The 22513-nt window shown below is 45.6% G+C and overlaps 1 protein-coding gene and 1 non-coding gene across 2 annotated transcripts in view; one reads left to right on the forward strand and one right to left on the reverse strand.

The window, feature by feature from the left end:
* The window catches only part of LOC126335354 (monocarboxylate transporter 12-like), a 576599-nt gene that overhangs the window by 331883 nt on the left and 222203 nt on the right, over positions 1–22513 (reverse strand). The window lies entirely within an intron of this gene.
* Trnat-ugu (transfer RNA threonine (anticodon UGU)) lies at positions 20935–21009 on the forward strand. Its single transcript has one exon. It is a non-coding gene; the product is annotated as a tRNA-Thr (tRNA).

The raw sequence follows: 22513 nt of genomic DNA on the forward strand, positions 1-22513 counted from the left end.
TGAAAGAACCAGAGGTTGTACAGAGTTTCGGACAGAGCATAAGGGAACAAATGACAGGAGTGGAAGAAAGAAGTACAGTAGAAGAAGAATGGGGAGCTTTGAGGGATGAAGTAGTGAAGGCAGCAGAGGATCATGTACGTAAAACAACGAGGGCTAGTAGAACTCCTTGAGTAACAGAAGAAATATTGAACTTAATTGGTGAAAGGAGGAAATATAAAAATGCAGTAAATGAAGCAGGCAAAAACGAATACAGACGTCTCAAAAATGAGATCGACAGGAAGTGCCAAATGGCTAAGCAGGGATGGCTAGAGGACAAATGTAAGGATGTAGGGGCTTATCTCACTAGGGGTAAGATAGATACTGCCTATAGGAAAATTAAAGAGACCTTTGGAGATAAGAGAGCCACTTGTATGAATATCAAGAGCTCAGATGGAAACCAAGTTCTAAGCAAAGAAAGGAAAGCAGAAAGGTGGAAGGAGTATATAGAGGGTCTATACAAGGGCGATGTACTTCATGACAGTATTATGAAAATGGAAGAGGACGTAGATGAAGATGAAATGGGAGATAGGATACTGCGTGAAGAGTTTGACAGAGCACTGAAAGACCTGAGTCGAAACAAAGCCCCGGGCGTAGACAACATTCCATTACAACTACTGACGGCCTTGGGAGAGCCAGTCCTGATAAAACTCTACCACCTGGTGAGCAAGACGTATGAGACAGGCGAAATACCTTCAGACTTCAAGAAGAATATAATATTTCCAATGAAAAAGAAAGCAGGTGTTGACACATGTGGATATTACCGAACAATCAGTTTAATAAGCCACAGCTGCAAAATTCTAACGCGAATTCTTTACAGACGAATGGAAAAACTAGTAGAAGCCAATCTTTGGGACGATCAGTGGATTCCGTACAAATATTAGAACACGTGAGGCAATACTGACCTTACGACTTATCTTAGAATAAACATTAAGGAAAGGCAAACCTACCTTACTAGCATTTGTAGACTTAGGGAAGGCTTTTGACAATGTTGACTGGAATACTTTCTTTCAAATTCTAAAGGTGGCAGGGGTAAAATACATTGAGCGAAAGGCTATTTAGAATTTCTACAGAAACCAGATGGCAGTTGCAAGAGTCGATAGACATGAAAGGTTGGGGGTTGTTGGGATTGTTTTGGGGGAAGAGACCAAACAGCGAGGTCATCGGTCTCATCGGATTAGGGAAGGATGAGGAAGGAAGTCGGCCGTGCCCTTTCAAAGGTACCATCCCCGCATTTGCCTGGAGCGATTTAGGGAAATCACGGAAAACCTAAATCAGGATGGGCGGACGCGGGATTGAACCGTCGTCCTTCCGAATGCGAGTCCAGTGTGCTACCCCTGCGCCACCTCGCTCGGTGACATGAAAGGGAAGCCGCGGTTGGGAAGGGAGTGAGACAGGGTTGTAGCCTCTCCCCAATGTTATTCAATCTGTATATTGAGCAAGCAGTAAAGAAAACAAAGAAAAATTCGGAGTAGGTATTAAAATCCATGGAGAAGAAATGAAAACTTTGAGGTTCGCCGATGACATTGTCATTCTGTCAGAGGCAGCAAAGGACTTGGTAGAGCAGTTGAATGGAAGTGACAGTGTCCTGAAAGGAGGACATAAGATGAACATCAACAAAAGCAAAACGAGGATAATGGACTGTGGTCGAATTAAGTCGGGTGATGCTGAGGGAATTAGATTAGGAAATGAGACACTTAAAGTAGTAAAGGAGTTTTGCTGTTTGGGGACCGAAATATTTTCAGAAACAACTTTCTGACGCTTAAATCTATACTCGATGTTAACAAATTTCTCTTCTTCAGAAACGTTTTCCTTGCCATTGCCAGTCTACATATTATATCCTCTCTACTTCGACCATCATCCGGTATTTTGCTGCTGGCCGCTGTGGCCGAACGGTTCTAGGCGCTTTAGTCTGGAACCGCGCCACCGCTACAGTCGCAAGTTCGAATCCTGCCTCGGGCATGGCTGTGTGTGATGTCCTTACGTTAGTTAGGTTTAAGTAGTTCTAAGTTCTAGAGGACTGATGACCTCAGAAATTAAATCCCATAGTGCTCAGAGTCATTTGAGCCATTTGTTATTTTGCTCCCCAAATAGCAAAACTCCTTTACTACTTTAAGTGTCTCATTTCCTAATCTAATTCCCTCAGCATCACCCGACTTCATACGACTACATTCCATTATCCTCGTTTTGCGTTTGTTGATGCTCATCTTTTATCCTCCTTTCAAGACACTGTCCATTCCGTTCAACTGCTCTTCCGAGTCCTTTGCTGTCTCTGAGAGAATTACAATCCTAGACGTTAAAAGTACCAAATAAAACGAAGGACACAGCTCTGAGACCCAAAAACAGTCTCAACCGGTATATCTTCATTATTATTTTTTATTCCTCACAGTCAACTAGCATATGGTCCGTCTCGTCCGGGGTCAACTATTTCTAGCGAAGTAAACCACAGTACCGCCGCGAGTGGGGTATCTGCACTGCTTTAACTCGGTACCACTCCGCGGTGAGCCGGCCAGTGCCTGGGAGAAGCGTCTGCTTGCAGAGTGCTTGGTCCCCTGCCAAGTCGCCACCCCCGCCCCTCCCCCACCGCTGCATCCGGCAGACCCCACTCGACCCCTGAGCCTTGTGCCGCAGGTTACCAGGGTCGGGTCAGACGCAGTCACGTAGCCCGCGCTCCTTTACGCTGATTTACATGTAACGACGGCTTTCGCCGCGGACGCACATCTGATTGCGCTCACCCATTGGCTTTCTGGTCACGCGCCACGAAGATTATCGTCTACTGAAATAGCCCCTTCCCTCCCTCGCACCTCTCCTGTTCCCTACGAAGTGCTATTTTCTTAATAACAGCAAGAAAAATATTTTTTCCTTGCGCCAACGTCGATCGTAAGAGGAACAGGCTTATGGAAAACCGTGACCAAATCACGTAGAAAATTTTTAACGTACTGTGCCAGGAGGCTGTACACTGTGTTTTGCATAATTCAGACTTCATAAAGCGACATATACTTTATTGCCGTACCTTTTTGGATTAAGGGATAGTAAGTAATGGCTTGATTAGGGGAAATACCCTGTTATACCTGCCCCTTATCATTCCTCAGCTTCTAAACGGCTAATATGCTTTCTCGACTAAATGTGCAACTAATTATTACGTCAAGTCTCTTCGTTCATAATCCATACAAATTCTGCGCAAACCACTGTTTGGCGCAACAGCGATATTTGTCTTCTCTGTCGCATTTCTAAATATGTATATTTACTTCGCAAGTCACTAGACGACTCACGGCAGAGGGCCCATGGTACCAATATTATATACTTATTGACACGTTCCATTCACATAATGACTCAGGAGAGAAACTACATGCCTTTTTACATGCCCTAACCTCTCCGAATCACATGAGCCCTACAAACAGTATAATAACGTGGCAGTATGCTGGTCACACAGGTTCCTAAATGTAGAAAATGGTTCAAATGGCTCTGAGCACTATGGGACTTAACTACTGAGGTCATCAGTCCCCTAGAACTTAGAACTACTTAAACCTTACTAACCTAAGGACATCACATACATCCATGCCCGAGGCAGGATTCGAACCTTCGACCGTAGCGGTCGTGCGGTTGCGCCTAGAACCGCTCGGCCACCCATGTCGGCTCTAAATGTAGATTCCCCATTATTTATCAAACAGGACTTTTATTGGAAGGATTCCCATTTGAGTTCTCCAGCTTTTCTGTAACATTTCACGATTCTACCAGCATTTCTCTCAATTTGTTCGATGTTTCTTCTGTCGTGCCCATTTGTTGAGGAGTGGAATGCTAGGATTGGTCACACAAGCATTTTGTAGGGGATTCTGTATCTGATGCACTGCTTTTCCCACGACATTTTCAGTACATCAAAGTTTTCCATTTGCCCTCCCTAATAATGGTTTTATATTCTCTTCTAGTCGTTATATTACATTTATCCTCATTTAATTAGCACTCCGTTACACCAAGCGGCAATATTCCAGAGTGAGATCTTCACTCTCCAGCGGAGTGTGCGCTGATATGAAACTTCCTGGCGGATTAAAACTGTGTGCCGGACCGAGACTCGAACTCGGGACCTTTGCCTTTCATGTGCAAGTGCTCTATCATCTGAGTTACCCAAGCATGACTCACGCCCCGTCCTCACAGCTTCACTTCAGCCAGTACCTCGTCTCCTACCTTCCAAACTGACAGCCTCTGTAAAGTTTAGAAGGTGGAGACAAGGTACTGGCAGAAGTAAAGCTGTGAGGACGGGGCGTAAGTCGTGCTTGGGTAGCTCTGATGGTAGAGTTCTTGCCCGCGAAAGGCAAAGGTCCCGAGTTCGAGTCTCGGTCCGACACACAGTTTTAATCTGCCAGGAAGTTGAAGTGACAATATTGTCTAAGTCTTTCTTAATCTCCTTACAGTTGTCCTACGGCGATATTTTGTTGTAGGCAAGAGAACCATCAGTGAATAATATTGTAGTGCTCCTGATTCTATCGGATAAACCGTTCCTAGTTTTCGAGTGTGTCGTTCGGGCACGTTCCAAGACATTCCGTATGACCATATCTAGGTCCAAAGGCGGCGGTGTGGCACAGTGTCGACAACGTTCGGAGACCTAACAAGACCAGTGGGGAAAAGGTAACTAGAAGGGTTTCTGTTTCTCTAATGTCTGATGGAGGCAACAGCACTCTTATACAGCGATTCCAGAAGTGATTCTACAGACGTCTCCAATAGCGCTTCACTAAAACAAATCTGTACCAAATCAAGATACCACAGGCGACAAGAGAAGCTCATTCTGCTGGCAGAACTGACACAAAGTGTAACGACACGGAGCATTGCAGGCAGGCGTCAGCGTTGGAGGCGCTGTAGCGTGCGGTCGGCGGCTCGTCGAGTCTGCTCGTACCTCCATATAGTGCTGCCGCTGCTCAAACAGCCTTTTGCAAATCTAATCTGTGGCGTTTATAGATCCCTTGCTTTTGTTCGGTCCTGAGCAGAATATGCCACACACAATCTTGCCTGTTCTTTACTATTGACTCATTTTATACCGCTTTGTAATCTTATCCCAAAGCCTTTAATCGACGTCCCGTTGTCCAGCGTGGGTCTAGTTCATATTATCACAATCTTCCTCTTTCTCAAGCACAACATTTGCATCTACCCACAGTTAAGACAAACGTCACTTATTACACCTCACGGATACTCTATGAACGTCATTCTGAACTACTTATGCTTACACACACCACGTCGACCTCCTTTTGTAAGGTGCAGTGAAGCAACTCGACGTAGCATGGACTCAACAAGTCTTTGGAAGTTCCCTGCAAGAATATTGAGCCATGATGCCTCCATACACATCCACAATCGCGAAAGTGTTACCGGTGCCGGAAGCTGTGCACGAATTGATCTCTCGATGATGTTACCTAAATGTTCGTTGGGATTTACGCCTGGCGATCTGGACGGCTAATTCATTCGCTCGAAGTGTCCAGAATGTTCTTCAAACCAGTGACACGGCACATTGTCTCCCATAAAATGAATGTCTACACATGGTCTCCAAGTAGCCGAACATAATCATTTCCAGTAAATGATTGGTTCAGGTGGACTCGAGGACTCAGTCCCTTCCATTTAAACGCACTCCACATCATTATGGAGCCACCACCAACCAGCTTGTACAGTGACTTGATGACAGTTTGGGTCCATGGCTTCGGTGGGGTCTACGCCACAGTCGCACCCTACCATCAGCTCTTACAAACTAAAATCGGGACTCATCTGACAAGGTCATGGTTTTTCAGTCGTCTACGGTACAACAACGCGCTGCAGACGAAGTCGTGCTGTTAGCAGACACTCGCGCAGTCGTCTGCTACCATAGCCCATAATTTCGTCCTACGGTCGTAACGGATACGTTCGTCGTACGTCACACATTGATTTCTTCCGTTATTTCATGCGTTGTTGTTTATGTGTTAGCACTGACAACTCGACGCAAACATCGCTGCTCTCGGTCGTTAAGTGAGGGGCGTCGGCCACTGCATTGCCCGTGGTGAGAGGTAACGCCTGAAATTTGGTATTCTCGGCACACTCTAGACATTGTGGATCTCGGAATACTGAATTGGTTAACTATTTCCGAAATGGAATGTCCCATGTCTCTGGTTCCAACAACCATTCCGAGTTCAAAGTCTGTTAATTCCCGTAAGGTTGCAATAATCACTTCGGAAAACTTTTCACATGAATCAGGTGAGTACAGATGACTGCCCTTTTATACCTTGTAAACGCGGTTCTAGCACGAAATGTATATATGCGTATCGCTACCCCGTGACATTTTTCACTTTAGTGTATATCGTAATATAATTTTTAGTGCACACAAAGAAGCTAGGGACTAGCGTTTATGTCGTCGTATGGGCTACACTATTTTCTCTGATTTGGCGAATTTTATTTTGAATTTAAATTTGCTGCTGCATGCCGTTCCTGTCGCAATAGTCGTCAGTGAACCATGGGCCTGTGAATCTCGTAAACTGGGTTCTATATGTTATTACATTTTTAACTGTTTGTGTATCGCATTTTCTCAATCAAGGATTTGGGCCAAGTCGAGCCTAAAGAGCGTGAACAACCCTGAAAAACCATGCTCAGACTAGCCAGTCCACCAGACCAACGGTCGGTGATGAGGAGCGCGGATTAAATCCGAGTCTGGTTCACCTTCCTTTCTTATAAGGTAGCGCTTTGCAAGTTAAGTAGTACAAGCAGGTCAACTAAAATTCAGACCGCTATCTTTTGGTATGAACAGGCATTACTTCCAGCTGGGGATCCATAATTGGTACCTCTGTTATTGAGTGTTATAAATTTGACTACAAAACAGCGATTATCAGTTACGTAAACCAGAATTTGTATTAGTTTTTGTCTTTCAAAATTAATTTAAAGACATATAAATAATGTACATTACACCAACTTACAAAATATTACGATGTTTTTTTGAATTATGAGTCACATCCTTAACGGGATCGAAAATTTACGACTAGATAGCCACGTGCGATAATCTCGTCGTCTCTGCTGTCTGATTTTATCGTGTTCTTCAGCTCTGCTTTTCTGCGCTCATTCCTTTCGCATGAAAGACGAACTGAATACAAATGGAGGCATCACAATAAACAACGACATTCTTACGGTGGAAAAGTAGTCATACATTGCCGAGGGAAGCCCTTAATACGATCTCTACGGTAGACACCTCCGGAAATAAACATACAGGGAAGGCAGAACAAAATTAGAGTGCCCAGTCAAACGTAAAAGAACGCGTCATCGCCTTATGCACAGAAGATAAAGCTAGTGATGTAAGCGAATCACCGCTTCGCGCACCATAGAAGCACTAAAGAAATGGAGAAGGGACCTACTCTTTACGTTGTCAGTTCTCTCTGCTGCATTTGAACACTAAATGGAAATTTCAGGCCGCAGTGAAACGAACTTCTTCAGCTCTCTTCTCTAGATCCTTCTTTCTAGCTTTCCCACCTCTTTCTTTCTTTCTTGCTCTCATTCATTCCTATTCACTTTCTACTCTTTAATCTTTGTCCTTGCAGTTGTTGTTGGCGTCGAAGAAAACCGCTTCGCTTCTACGAGAAAGTTTCGACAGTTAGGCTGAAAGAAGACGTTCTACCTTTTAGTATCACACAGAATAGATTCTCTCGCCAGGGACTCGGTCAACAAACACTCGTACGTTTAATGCCAGTCTGGGTCAAATGCAGAATAACGCCACAGTGGCAACACAAAGTGAGTGCTACCGCCGCCATCTGGCAATGGAAGCTCTTATCGCAACCTGTTTAGATTAATACGCATCTAATAAGAGGATACTCGCTTTTGTGTTCTTAAAGGTGAGTAATATCTCTTTCTCATTTTCTACATCAAGCGTTGTAGCATAACGATTATGACAAGAGAATCATATTAGTGATCTCCTATCTAGATTGAGGTATTCCGTGATATCCTTAAATCATTACCGCTGAATGCTACGATGTTTCCTTCTACAACGTCACGGCCGATTTTCAGTTCCATAATGGTTCATTCCGAGCTAATGCAACATCTCGAGAGGCCTCGATGACAACAAAAATATACATTCAGCCCTTCATATCTGAATTTCTTAAAGTCATATTTTGCTAGCTTTTTGATTTCGTCCACCATCTCTCCCCATTCAGTGCCAAAGATATCAACCTTGTGTAATTACCTCAACTAACATCTCCTACAGTTTATTCAATATATTCTAGTTTTAACCTGGTTTCACAATTGTTCCTCTCTTCTGTACCTTTCAGTTCCAAACAAATTAGTAGGATACTGTAGCAGATGTCCTTTTAAACTAACTTTTTCTCTAAAAATGGTTTTTCACGGACTTCTTTTCTCGTCTATCATTTTTAGAACCTCATCATTACGTAGTTTGTCTGTCCATTTAAGTCCTAACATCGGTCGACAGCATTACATTTCTGAGGTTTTCAGTTACTTCCTCTTCGAATTTTGCTTTATGTATGTTTTACTTGCACACAATGTTCAGCTTCAGAGACACACACCAGTAAGTTCTCTGACAGTTACATTCGGACTTACCGTAGTGGGTAGTAGAGCGAAAAACCGCAACTTGTTATTGGTTTCGAACATGTCTTTAGATAACAAACGTGCACTGACTGCTAATGCGTTCTCTTTAGAATTTAACTGGAGCCCGTAATAAACTTAAATGTATATCGTGGACATCACAGCTCTACTTTCTGTTACCGTTATGTGTTTACATAAATTTGAGTTGAAATGGCTAGTCTATATAATACCATTATTGTTATTATTATTATTATTATTATTAGTAGTAGTAGTAGTAGTAATAGTAGTAGTAGTAGTAGTAGTAGTAGTAGTAGTAGCAACCAGTATGTAGTGAATACATGCTCGCTGCTTTGATGCCCTCGTACATAAATAAACAGCATCAAGTCCAATCATTATGAGCGCCTACGTAAAGTCGTATTGGCCCCTCTTTACAATGCAATACTGCAACGATTCTGCTTTACATGGAATCGTCAAGCACTTGATAATTTTTTAGGTATATGACATTAAATTTAATTGATGAAAGGAGAAAATATAAAAATGCAGTAAATGAAGCAGGCAAAAAGGAATAGAAACGTCTCAAAAATGAGATCGATAGGAAGTGCAAAAAGGCAAAGCAAGGATGGCTAGAGGACAAATGTAAGGATGTAGAGGCTTATCTCACTAGGGGTAAGATAGATACTGCCTACAGGAAAATTAAAGAGACCTTTGGAGATAAGAGAACCACTTGTATGAACATCAAGAGCTCAGATGGAAACCCAGTTCTAAGCAAAGAAGGGAAAGCAGAAAGGTGGAAGGAGTATATAGAGGGTCTATACAAGGGCAATGTACTTGAGGACAATATTATGCAAATGGAAGAGGACGTAGATGAAGATGAAATGGGAGATAGGACACAGCGTGAAGAGTTTGACAGAGCACTGAAAGACCTGAGTCGAAACAAAGCCCCGGGAGTAGACAACATTCCATTACAACTACTGACGGCCTTGGGAGAGCCAGTCCTGACAAAACTCAACCATCTGGCGAACAAGATGTATGAAACAGGCGAAATACCCGCAGACTTCAAGAAGAAGATAATAATTCCAATCCCAAAGAAAGCAGGTGTTGACAGATGTGAAAATTACCGAATAATCAGTTTAATACGCCACAGCTGCAAAATACTAACACGAATTATGATCATATAAAGTTGATCGTCGGTAAAGCAGATGCCAGACTGAGATTCATTGGAAGAATCCTAAGGAAATGCAATCCGACAACAAAGGAAGTAGGGTTACAGTACGCTTGTTCGCCCAATGCTTGAATACTGCTCAGCAGTGTGGGATCCGCACCAGGTAGGGTTGATAGAAGAGATAGAGAAGATCCAACGGAGAGCAGCGCGCTTCGTTACAGGATCATTTAGTAATTGCGAAAGCGTTACGGAGATGATAGATAAACTCCAGTGGAAGACTCTGCAGGAGAGACGCTCAGTAGCTCGGTACGTGCTTTTGTTGAAGTTTCGAGAACATACCTTCACCGAAGAGTCAAGCAGTATATTGCTCCCTCCTACGTATATCTCGCGAAGAGACCATGAGGATAAAATCAGAGAGATTAGAGCCCACACAGAAGCATACCGACAATCCTTCTTTCCACGTACAATACGAGACTGGAATAGAAGGGAGAACCGATAGAGGTACTCAGGGTACCCTCCGCCACACACCGTGAGGTGGCTTGCGGAGTACGGATGTAGATGTAGATGTAGAATTCTTTACAGACGAATGGAAAAACTAGTAGAAGCCGACCTCGGGGAGGATCAGTTCGGATTCCGTAGAAATGTTGGAACACGTGAGGCAATACTGATCTTACGACTTGTCTTAGAAGAAAGATTAAGGAAAGGCAAACCTACGTTTCTAGCATTCGTAGACTTAGAGAAAGCTTTTGACAATGTTGACTGGAATACTCTCTTTCAAATTCTAAAGGTGGCAGGGGTAAAATACAGGGAGCGAAAGCAAATTTACAGTTTGTACAGAAATCAGATGGCAGCTATAGGAGTCGAGGGACATGAAAGGGAAGCAGTTGTTGGGAAGGGAGTAAGACAGGGTTGTAGCCTCTCCCCGATGTTATTCAATCTTTATATTGAGCAAGCAGTAAAGGAAACAAAAACAAAATTTGGGGTAGGTATTAAAATCGATGGAGAAGAAATAAAAACTTTGAGGTTCGCCGATGACATCGTAATTCTGTCAGAGACAGCAAAGGACTTGGAATAGCAGTTGAATGGAATGGATAGTGTCTTGAAAGGAGGATATAAGATGAACTTCAACAAAAGCAAAACGAGGATAATGGAATGTAGTCAAATTAAGTCGGGTGCTGCTGAGGGAATTAGATTAGGAAATGAGACACTTAAAGTAGTAAAGGAGTTTTGCTATTTGGGGAGCAAAATAACTGATGATGGTCGAAGTACAGAGGATATAAAATGTAGACTGGCAATGGGAAGGAAAGCGTTTCTGATGAAGAGAAATTTGTTAACATCGAGTACAGATTTAAGTGTCAGGAAGTCATTTCTGAAAGTATTTGTATGGAGTGTAGCCATGTATGGAAGTGAAACATGAACGATAAATAGTTTGGACAAGAAGAGAATAGAAGCTTTCGAAATGTGGTGCTACAGAAGATTGCTAACGATTAGGTGGGTAGATCACATAACTAATGAGGAAGTAATGAATAAGATTGGGGAGAAGAGAAGTTTGTGGCACAACTTGACCAGAAGAATGGATCGGTTGGTAGAACATGTCCTGAGGCATCAAGGAATCACCAATTTAGTATTGGAGGGCAGCGTGGAGGGTAAAAATCGTAGAGGGAGACCAAGAGATGAATACACTAAGCAGATTCAGAAGGATGTGGGTTGCAGTAGGTACTGGGAGATGAAGAAGCTTGCACAGGATAGAGTAGCATGGAGAGCTGCATCAAACCAGTCTCAGGACTGGTCCGCAACAACAACATGACATTAAACGTGTACTCACAGTTCACGCAGTCCCCGTAAATTACTAGCCGATGGATTTTGGTGGAAGAGCTGGCTCCCGGTAGATGTTTTACATCGTGTTCAGATTGGGCGAATTTAGTGCACAAGATATATACATGATTTCACTGTCACGCATCTCAAAGCACTGTAGCACGAGTCTGGCTTTGTGATAGAGGCAGATATCCCGCTGTAAGATTCTATAGCCGTCGGGGAAGACATCAGGCATGAATGGATGCACGTGGTCTGCAAAACGTTCACGTAATCCACAGCTGTCATGGTGTCGTCAATTACTGTCACTGGTGGCATGAAAGAGCGATAGCGGCAATAACTGTTTTATGGGCATTATACCATGGTTAAAGGCACAATTCTCTCCCTAATGCTCCCTGTTCCCATGCTGGAGACATCATCAAAAAAATGGTTCAAATGGCTCTGAGCACTATGGGACTTAACAACTGTGGTCATCAGTCCCCTAGAACTTAGAACTACTTAAACCTAACTAACCTAAGGACATGACACACACCCATGCCCGAGGCAGGATTCGAACCTGCGACCGTAGCATCACGAGGTTCCGGACTGAGCGCCTAGAACCGCGAGACCACCGCGGCCGGCAGACATCATCAGAGACTATAAGAATTCTGAAAGCAATCTCAAACAACATCAGCAAGTTCCCTATAAACGTAAATACGGACTGTGAAGGCCTGCTGCCCAAGTGATTGTCCCTCACAGCGTATACTGCGCTCACCGGAAGCGCAGTACATGTTTCGAGCAGGCGTTCACCTGAATGACTGTGTTTCTGGACATGGCCGTTGATTGGGTGCAACAAGAAATGTCATTCATCCGAACAAGCCACACGTTTCCACTGATCCACAGCGATTCTCGACGACTCATCGCTCGCTCAACTGACTATGTCGGTAGATCAAAAAAAATGGTTCAAATGGCTCTGAGCACTATGGGACTTAACAGCTGTGGTCATCAGTCCCCTAGAACTTAGAACTACTTAAACCTAACTAACCTAAGGACATCACACACATCCATGCCCGAGGCAGGATTCGAACCTGCGACCGTAGCAGTCGCGCGGTTCCGGACTGCGCGCCTAGAACCGCGAGACCACCGCGGCCGGCTCGGTAGGTCAACATGCCGCAAGTAGAGGTCGTCTGCTGTGGAGCCCCGTAGTCAACACTCTGTTCTGAGCGGCGCTCCGCCAGAAATGTCTGCGCCTGCTCCACCACTGCACTCTATCTTCTGATCTGCCACAGATCATCGCCTATTCCCTTTTACAGAGCGAGTAAGTCCCCGATCTGCGCGTTATGTGACAGCATTTGTGACTTCCTGTCACAGGTCGTAGTAATTGACGGAAAGTCATCGAGTAAAACAGAAGTGATTTCTGGCGTTCCCCAAGGTAGCGTTATAGGTCCTTTGCTGTTACTTAGCTATATAAATGATTTGGGAGAAAATCTGAGCAGCCGTCTTAGGTTGTTAGCAGACGATGTTGTCGTTTATCGAATGATAAAGTCATCAGAAGATCAAAACAAATTTGCAAAATGATTTAGGAAAGAGATCTTCATGGTGTGAAATTTGGCAGTTGACCCTAAATAACGAAAAGTGTGAGGACACTCACTTGAGTTCTAAAAGGAATTCGTTAAACTTGGTTTATACGATAAATCAGTATAATAAAAAAGACGTAAATTCATCTAAATACCTAGGTATTACAATTACGAACACCTTAAATCGGAAGGAATACATAGAAAATGTTGTGGGGAAGGCTAACCAAAGACTGCGTTTTATTGGCAGGACACTTAGTAAATGTAACGGACATACTGAGTAGACTACCTACACTACGCTTGTCCATCCTCTTTTAGAACACTCCTTACCAGATAGGACTGACGGAGTACATCGATAAAGTTCAGAGAAGGGCAGCACGTTTTGTATTATAGCGAAATATTGGAGAGAGTGTCACAGAAATGATACAGGATTTGGGGTGGACATCATTAAAAGAAAGGCGTGTTTCATTGTGACGGAATCTTCTTACGCCGGCCGTGGTGGCCAAGCGGTTAAAGGCGCTACAGTCTGGAACCACGCGACCGCTACGGTCGCAGGTTGGTATCCTGCCTCGGGCATGGATGTGTGTGATGTCCTTAGGTTAGTTAGGTTTAAGTAGTTCTAAGTTCTAGGGGACTGATGACCTTAGAAGTTAAGTCCCACAGTACTCAGAGCCATATGAACCATTTTTGAATCTTCTCACGAAATTCCAATCAACAACTTTCTCCCCCGAATGCGAACGTATTTAGTTGACACCGACCTACATAGGGAAAAACGATCACCACGATAAAATAAGGGAAATCAGAGCTCTTACGGAAATATATATGTGTTCGTTCTTTCCGCATGGGATACGAGATTAGAATAATAGAGAATTGTGAAGGTGGTTCGATGGACCCTCTGCCAGGCACTTAAATGTGATTTGCAGGGTATCCATATGGATGTAGATAAAAATCCTTGATGTCCAACACCTCGCCGCCTATTCGTGGTCCTCACAACAACAGTATGAAAGATGCTCGCTCCCAAGTGCGAGGCTATAACAATCTGACCTTTGTCAAAGTCGATTATGTAAGTGTATGATGTATTTGCTACTAAAGTTGTCAATACAATTGTTCTCTATTCGTCTCTGCTCCGCTTACTTACCAGAACTCTACCGACAAACTTTCAGAGTTGGCAGTACGGACCAAAACAACAACAAAAGTCGAATAAACATGGGCCCTAAAACGCATTTCTTAAGAATTACAGTCACTCGTTCATCTTATCTACTGTATAACACATCTGTTCTACTGAACAACTGCTCAGAGCTCTTAAAGAATGCACAGCAGAGCCCATGCTTACCCGACATTTTTTCTTGTTTTTTTTTTTCGTACTATTTCATCTGTAGATGAAGTTCTGGTTCACCGCACCAGTGCCCCAGCGTCAGTAGATGGCATTCAGCCTCGCACTGGGCACTACTACTAACGTTTTGGCTTGTTGAGTGTACCTCCCCATACATCCTCCATTCGTCATGTCATGTAACTGAAAACAGTCTTCTGGTAATCATTGTCTTACCTTACGACCACTTGTTGCCCACACTGCATTGATGTACGTCGAAAATATATAACAGAATAAAAGTAGTCGACTTCGTTTTATCTCACAGGATGTGGAGTCAGATATGGTGTATGAAGTGCGGTTAATGTGTGGGAGAATCTAATGATCGGCTACATATTCCCGAAACATTTCGTTACGTAAGATGCAGAATGTCTCTTGATTCACAAGTTGCGACATAGTCACAACAAAGTACTCCAGTGATCCAGGAAATATTTATTTAGTTTGTTATAAATCCAGTCACGGACCTTAAACGTTTATCAATTAGGTTATTAGTTTCGGTTATGAAGACCATCTTCAGACCTAAAAGTAATTATTCAGAGGTAGCTTGACATAGAAATACACTCCTGGAAATTGAAATAAGAACACCGTGAATTCATTGTCCCAGGAAGGGGAAACTTTATTGACACATTCCTGGGGTCAGATACATCACATGATCACACTGACAGAACCAAAGGCACATAGACACAGGCAACAGAGCATGCACAATGTCGGCACTAGTACAGTGTATATCCACCTTTCGCCCCAATGCAGGCTGCTATTCTCCCATGGAGACGATCGTAGAGATGCTGGACGTAGTCCTGTGGAACGACTTGCCATGCCATTTCCACCTGGCGCCTCAGTTGGACCAGCGTTCGTGCTGGACGTGAAGACCGCGTGATACGACGCTTCATCCAGTCCCAAACATGATCAATGGCGGACAGATCCGGAGATGTTGCTGGCCAGAGTAGTTGACTTACACCTTCTAGAGCACGTTGGGTGGCACGGGATACATGCGGACGTGCATTGTCCTGTTGGAACAGCAAGTTCCCTTGCCGGTCTAGGAATGGTAGAACGATGGGTTCGATGACGCTTTGGATGTACCGTGCACTATTCAGTGTCCCCTCGACAATCACCAGAGGTGTACGGCCAGTGTAGGAGATCGCTCCCCACACCATGATGCCGGGTGTTGGCCCTATGTGCGTCGGTCGTATGCAGTCCTCATTGTGGTGCTCACCTGCACGGCGCCAAACACGCATACAACCATCACTGACACCAAGGTAGAAGCGACTCTCATCGCTGAAGACGACACGTCTCCATTCGTCCCTCCATTCACGCCTGTCGCGACACCACTGGAGGCGGGCTGCACGATGTTGGGGCGTGAGCGGAAGACGGGCTAACGGTGTGCGGGACCGTAGCCCAGCTTCATGGAGACGGTTGCGAATTGTCCTCGCCGATACCCCAGGAGCAACGGTGTCCCTAATTTGCTGGGAAGTGGCGGTGCGGTCCCCTACGACACTGCGTGGGATCCTACGGTCTTGGCGTGCATCCGTGCGTCGCTGCGGTCCGGTCCCAGGTCGACGGGCACGTGCACCTTCCGCCGACCACTGGCGACAACATCGATGTACTGTGGAGACCTCACGCCCCACGTGTTGAGCAGTTCGGCGGTACGTCCACCCGGCCTCCCGCATGCCCACTATACGCTCTCGCTCAAAGTCCGTCATCTGCTTATACGGTTCACGTCCACGCTGTCGCGGCATGCTACCAGTGTTAAAGACTGCGATGGAGCTCCGTATGCCACGGCAAATTGGCTGACACTGACGGCGGCGGTGCACAAATGCTGCGCAGCTAGCGCCATTCGACGGCCAACACCGCGGTTCCTGGTGTGTCCGCTGTGCCGTGCGTGTGATCATTGCTTGTACAGCCCTCTCGCAGTGTCCGGAGCAAGTATGGTGGGTCTGACACACCGGTGTCAATGTGTTATTTTTTCCATTTCCAGGAGTGTACATTACAGAATAAAATGTGATGATGGAAAACACATTTTTAAAGATAAACTGTTACAAAAATTACACAGTATCATTGTGCAATGCAGTCATCATTAAATCAAAAGTCTGCAGCTCGTTAATGAAGTAAACAAAATGCCCTCCTCGAAACGCCCACACTGCTCCCACGGAACTCACCCGCTAAACAGGAGTCCGTAACCCGTTCACAGTTACATGCAACGTCTTCTGTAGCTCATATGAAAAGATAGTATGTGTGACAATATCGCTGATTATGTCGAATGACAATTTCCTTTTTCCATTTCGTGGCAAATAACTGTGAAATAGTTTGTGCGTTCCAGTACAAGGGCAGTATGTGCGTTGAGAATGGAAACGTTTCTGTTCTGCTTTATTAGCGAGCTTCAGACTTTTTGTTTGTTGATCGTTTGCACTGTATAATAACACTGAAGGTCGCCTCTGGTAGCTGAATGGGCAGCGCGACGGAATATTATACCTAACGTCCCGGCTTCGATTCCAGGCTGGGTCGGAGATTTTCTCCGCTCAGAGCCTGGGTGTTGTGTTGTGCTTCTCAACATCATTTCATACTCATGGACACCCAAGTCGCCGAAGTGGCGTCAACTCGAAATACTTGCACCAGGCGCACGGTCTATCCGACGGGAGGCCCCAACCACACGGCATGTCCATTTTATGATACTGAATACTTCTGAACACACGGGGATGGAGTCGTAATCCGAGCTGGTCCCACACATGTTCTACTGGGGACAGATTGGGGGTCTTGCTGGCTGCGAAAGTACCTCAACACCCCGTAGGCGGGTGCCATGTGTGGACGAGCATTGTCCTGCTAAAAGTGGGCACAATGATACCGTGCCGTGAGATTTAACGCATGAGGATGCACAGTGAGGTCATTTTCAAACAGTGTCAGATGCCTATAACCCTGTCTCACACTCCTTACTGAACACCTGAAGCTGTTCACGCCTTGTGACAACATTAAAAACGGACAGCACCTAAGGTGGTGGCCGTCCCACGTGTCAGAGAGAATCACATCTCGAATCATTTAAATATATTGTGGTGGTAGCCTTTAAATCGGCCGCGGTCCGGTAGTATACGTCGGACCCACGTGTCGCCACTATCAGTGATTGCAGACCGAGCGCCGCCACACGGCAGGTCTAGAGAGACTTTCTAGCACTCGCCCCAGTTGTACAGCCGACTTTGCCAGCGATGGTTGACTGACTTCTACGCTCTCATTTGCCGAGACGATATTAGTATAGCCTTCAGCTACATTATTTGCTACGACCTAGCAAGGCGCCATGATCAGTTTCTATTGATATTGTAAATCAAGTACCATGAAGAGTGACGTTCGGCATTAAAAGTTAAGTATTCCACCAGCTACATCCGTTTTTCTCAATTCTAATTCCCTTGCCATGTTCCAGACCTCACGCCAGCCTGCGTGAGCTAAAACGCGTGCATTTCGGCCTCCTTTAGGAACACGGTTGGCTCTCCTGCCAACCACAACATATATGACGTGTGCGAAGTTAACATCGGCATCCGACTATGTCTTCTGTGTGAGTACTCTTTTTTTTTTTGTCAAGTACTGAATATTCAGTTTATTTTCGCCATATATTGTTTCCAGATGAATCAAAATGGCTCAAATGGCTCTGAGCACAATGGCACATAACATCTGGAGTCATCAGTCCCCTAAAACTTAGAACTATTTAAACCTAACTAACCTAAGGACATCTCACACATCCATGTGTCCGAGGCAGGATTCGAATCTGCGACCGTAGCGGTCGCGCGGTTCCAGACTGAAGCGCCTAGCACCTCTCGGCCACTACGGCCGGCCCCCAAATGAATCAGTGTGTGTGAGTTACGACTAAGTAGATTCTGGGCAGTCCACAGGTCGTGGTCTTGCGGCAGCGTTCTCGTTTCCCGCGCGCGGGGTGCCATGTTCGATTCCCAGCGGGGTCAGAGATTTTCCCGGCCTCGAGATGACTATATGTTGCTGTTCATCATCGTCATTCATGCCCATTACGGTCGGAGGATGGCAGTAGTACACCACCTCCACTACGACCTTGCCTAGTCGAGGCTTCTCGGAGGTCCTCGTCATCGTCAGATAATCGACGACCGAAGCGGTATGCACATGCGAAACTCCAAGAATACCAACACAAGCGCTTATCATTATTTTCATGTCAGTAGAACGACTACCCTGGGGTGTATAGCGAACATTCAGTACATTGGTATTCCGTTTCCAATGGGTTACTATAATGACTGAAAGGAGGATGGCACATAAAGTATTGTTCAGTTAAGAGTGTTTATGACAAAAGGAGTAATGGAGCTGGGAGAAGAAACAGGGGAGAGCTGCAAATCGAGCACATTACTACTCCGGCACTGGGAGTCAGAGGTATGGTGCGCCGCGTGGCGTGGGCGGGAGCGCGGGTTTTGGCTGCGGCGGGAAGCGGCGGCGCTGGCGCGGCACAGCACAGGATGCGGCCATGAGGGGCACTTCCCCTGGCTGGCAGCTATGTGGCCAGCGGGCCAGCGGTCGCTGCGCAGTTAACTGCCGATACCGCGGCGCGGCCCGCCCCCCACAGCGACAAGGCTTCCAGCGCGTTTGTAAACACCCGTTTGTGACTAGAATCAAAGGCAGTGGCTTCCAACGCTGCTGGAAGCGTTCGCCCTGAATGACATCACGTATCAGCCAACAATATTTGACACCTAATTAAATTTTAGATTGAAAAGTAAATCTACATTTTAAAAGAATTCATAATGGTTTCTCTTGCCACACAGAGACAGTAAAATGTACACATTTCATAAATAAAGTCCGTCGGTTGCCTGCATTTCTCCATGTAAATGGAACAGATTCCTATGCAGGTGCTGGGCGTCATATCAGGACAACACTGAAGCGCCAAAAAAATCTGGCATAGGCGTGCGTATTCAAATACAAAGATACGTAAACAGGCAGAATGCGGCTCTGCGATCGGCAACGCCTATATAAAGCAATTGTCTGACACAGTTCTTAGATGGGTTACACTGCTACAATGTCAGGTTATCAAGATTTATGTGAGTTTGAACGTGATGTTATAGTCGGCGCTCGAACGATGGGACACAGCATCTCCGAGATGGTGACGAAGTGGGGATTTTCCCGAACGATCACTTCACGGGTGTACCGTGAATATCAGGAATCCAGTAAAATATCAGATCTCCGACATCGCTGCGGCCGGAAAAGTATACTACAAGAACAGGACCAACGACGACTGAAGAGAATCGTTCAACATGACAAAAGTGCAACCCTTCCGGATATTGCTGCAGATTTCAGTATTGGATCATCAAGTGTCAGCGTGCGAACGGTCCGACGAAACATCATCGTTATGGGCTTTCAGAATCGAAGGCCCACTCGTGTACACTTCATGACTGGACGACACAAAGATTTACCCCTCGGCCGGATCCGTCAGCACTGACATTGGACTTACAATGACTGGAAACATGTTGCCTGGTCGGACGAGTCTCATTTCAAATTGTATCGAGCAGATGGACGTGTACGTGTATGGAAACAACCTCATGAATCCATGGACCCTCCATGTCAGCAGGAGTCTATTCAAGTTGGTGAAGGCTCTGTAATGGTGCGGGGCATCCAGTTGGAGTGATAAGGAACCCCTGATACATCTAAAGATAAGAAATCTCTGATACGTCTAAATATGACTCTGAGAGGTGACACGTGGGTAAGCATCCTGTCTGATCACTTGCATCCATTCATGTCCATTGTGGATTCCTACCGAGTCGGGCAGTTCTAGCAGGACATTGCGACACGCCACACGTCCAGAGTTGCTACAGAATGGCCCCAAGAACACTCTTCTGAGTTTAAACACTTCCGCCGGCACCAGACTCTCAGATATGAACAATATTGAGCATATCTGGGATGTTTTGCAACATGCTGTTCACAAGAGATCTCCACCCACTCATGCTACTACGGACTTCCGACAGCCCAGCAGGATTCATGGTTTCAGTTGACTCCAGCACTACTTCAGACATTAATCGGGTCCATGCCACGTCGTGCTGCGGCACTTCTGCGTACTTTGTGTGTGTGTATGGGGGGGGGGGGGGGGGGGGTCCTACGCGACATTAGGCAGGTGTACCAGTTTCTTTGGCTCTGCGGTGTATTACAGCTACACAAGGTGCTCACACAAATAGTTCAAGGTAAAAATATTCTAGTTTGTTAGGCCGCTATTTTGTCCTCTTAAAATTTATTCTTCCACAAACGACATTGGAGTCATCGGTATATAAAATATATGTATATAGTTCTGGCAATACCGGCCATGACCTTCGTGTGTGAGGATGCCCACATATTCCCCGAACTCTTACGGGACTTGGTAAGAATGTCTTTCACGAGTAATGAGTGTGTTGGGGTGGGACACTACGAATGTAGTGAGTGGACATACAAGGTGAGAATGTGGGTCTCTGGGGAGGAGTCCGAGTGATAGTCGCTGCAGTAGCACTATCCTCTGTGCCCTCGGTGGCTCAGATGGATAGAGCGTCTGCCATGTAAGCAGGAGATCCCGGGTTCGAGTCCCAGTCGGGGCACACATTTTCACCTGTCCCCGTTGATATACATCAACGCCCGTCAGCAGCTCAAGGTATTAATATAATTATAATTTCGTTCTAGACGGCAGCAGGTCACCGAAAGAACCGACACCATATCCTTATAAGTGCAGAGTAGGTCGGTCAGATGAGCTCAGTTTCTTAGTAGTGAACTAGTCACTGGATGTGACCTGGCAAATCTCTAACGAACATTTCAACCTTTCTAAGGCTGCCCAAGTTGCCAGCTGGTGATGTCATTGTAAAGTGGAAACGCAAGACAGCAACCACAGCTAAATCCAGGAAGACCTCATGTACTGATGGACAGAGACAGTCTAGCATTGCAGAAACTGGTTGCAAGAAAATCGCATGAAATCAGCGGAAAGAATCACTCGTGAATTCCAAAGTTCTATCATCAGTCCAGTTAGCACAAAAACTGCTCATAGGAAGCTAGAAAGAACGGGGTACAGTGGTCGAGGGGCTCCTCGTAAACCACACATATCTGTAGTCAATGCTAATCGACGCTTGTGACGGTGTAAAGAGAAACACCACTCCACAGTGGATGACTGCAAATGACTGATTTTTGGTGATCAATGAGCAACGGCCTTGCCGCAGTGGATACACCGGTTCCCGTGAGATCACCGAAGTTACGCGCTGTGGCGCGTGGCCGGCACATGGTTGGGTGACCATCCGAGCCTGCATTAGCTGTTGCCATTTTTCGGGTTGCACTCATCTTCGTGCTGCCAATTGAGGAGGTACTCGACCAAATAGTAGCGGCTCCGGTCAAAGAAAACCGTCATAACGGCCGGGAGAGCGGTGTGCTGACCACACGCCCCTCCTATTTGCATCCTCATCTGAGAGTGACACAGCAGTCGGATGGTCCCGAGGGGTCGATGGGACACTTCTGGTCTGAAGACGGAGTGTAAATGTGGTGATGAATGACGCTATACCCTGTGGCAATCCTATGGAAGGGTTTGGGATGGGAGAATGCCGGCTGTGGTGGCCGAGCGGTTCTAGGCGCTTCAGTCTGGAACCGCGTGACCGCTAAGGTCACAGGTTCGAATCCTGCCTCGGGCATGGATGTGTGTGCTGTCCTTAGGTTAGTTAGGTTTAAGTATTTCTACGTTCTAGGGGACTGATGACCTTAGAAGTTGAGTCCCATAGTGCTCAGAGCCATTTGAACCATTTAATGGGAGAATACTTGGAAGACGTTATCTGCTCTATAATGTCAACAGTGACGTACAGAGGAGGTGGAACCACATTTTGGATGTATTTTTCGTGCCTGGGGTGTGGGCCCCTTATTGCGCTTAAGGAAAGCTAAATTAAAAAGGATATGAACACATTTTACAGCATTATGTACAGCACACGAACAGTTCAGAAACGATTGCTGTTTCTCTCAGTATAACTGTGTACCATGTCATGAGGCAGCATCTATGAGGCAACAGCCTGTGGACAATAACATTCAGAAAAGGAATAACTTGCTCAGAGTGCCGAGCAGGACCCTTTGTGA

This window comes from Schistocerca gregaria, chromosome 2, assembly GCF_023897955.1.
Source record: "Schistocerca gregaria isolate iqSchGreg1 chromosome 2, iqSchGreg1.2, whole genome shotgun sequence".
NCBI lineage: Eukaryota > Metazoa > Arthropoda > Insecta > Orthoptera > Acrididae > Schistocerca > Schistocerca gregaria.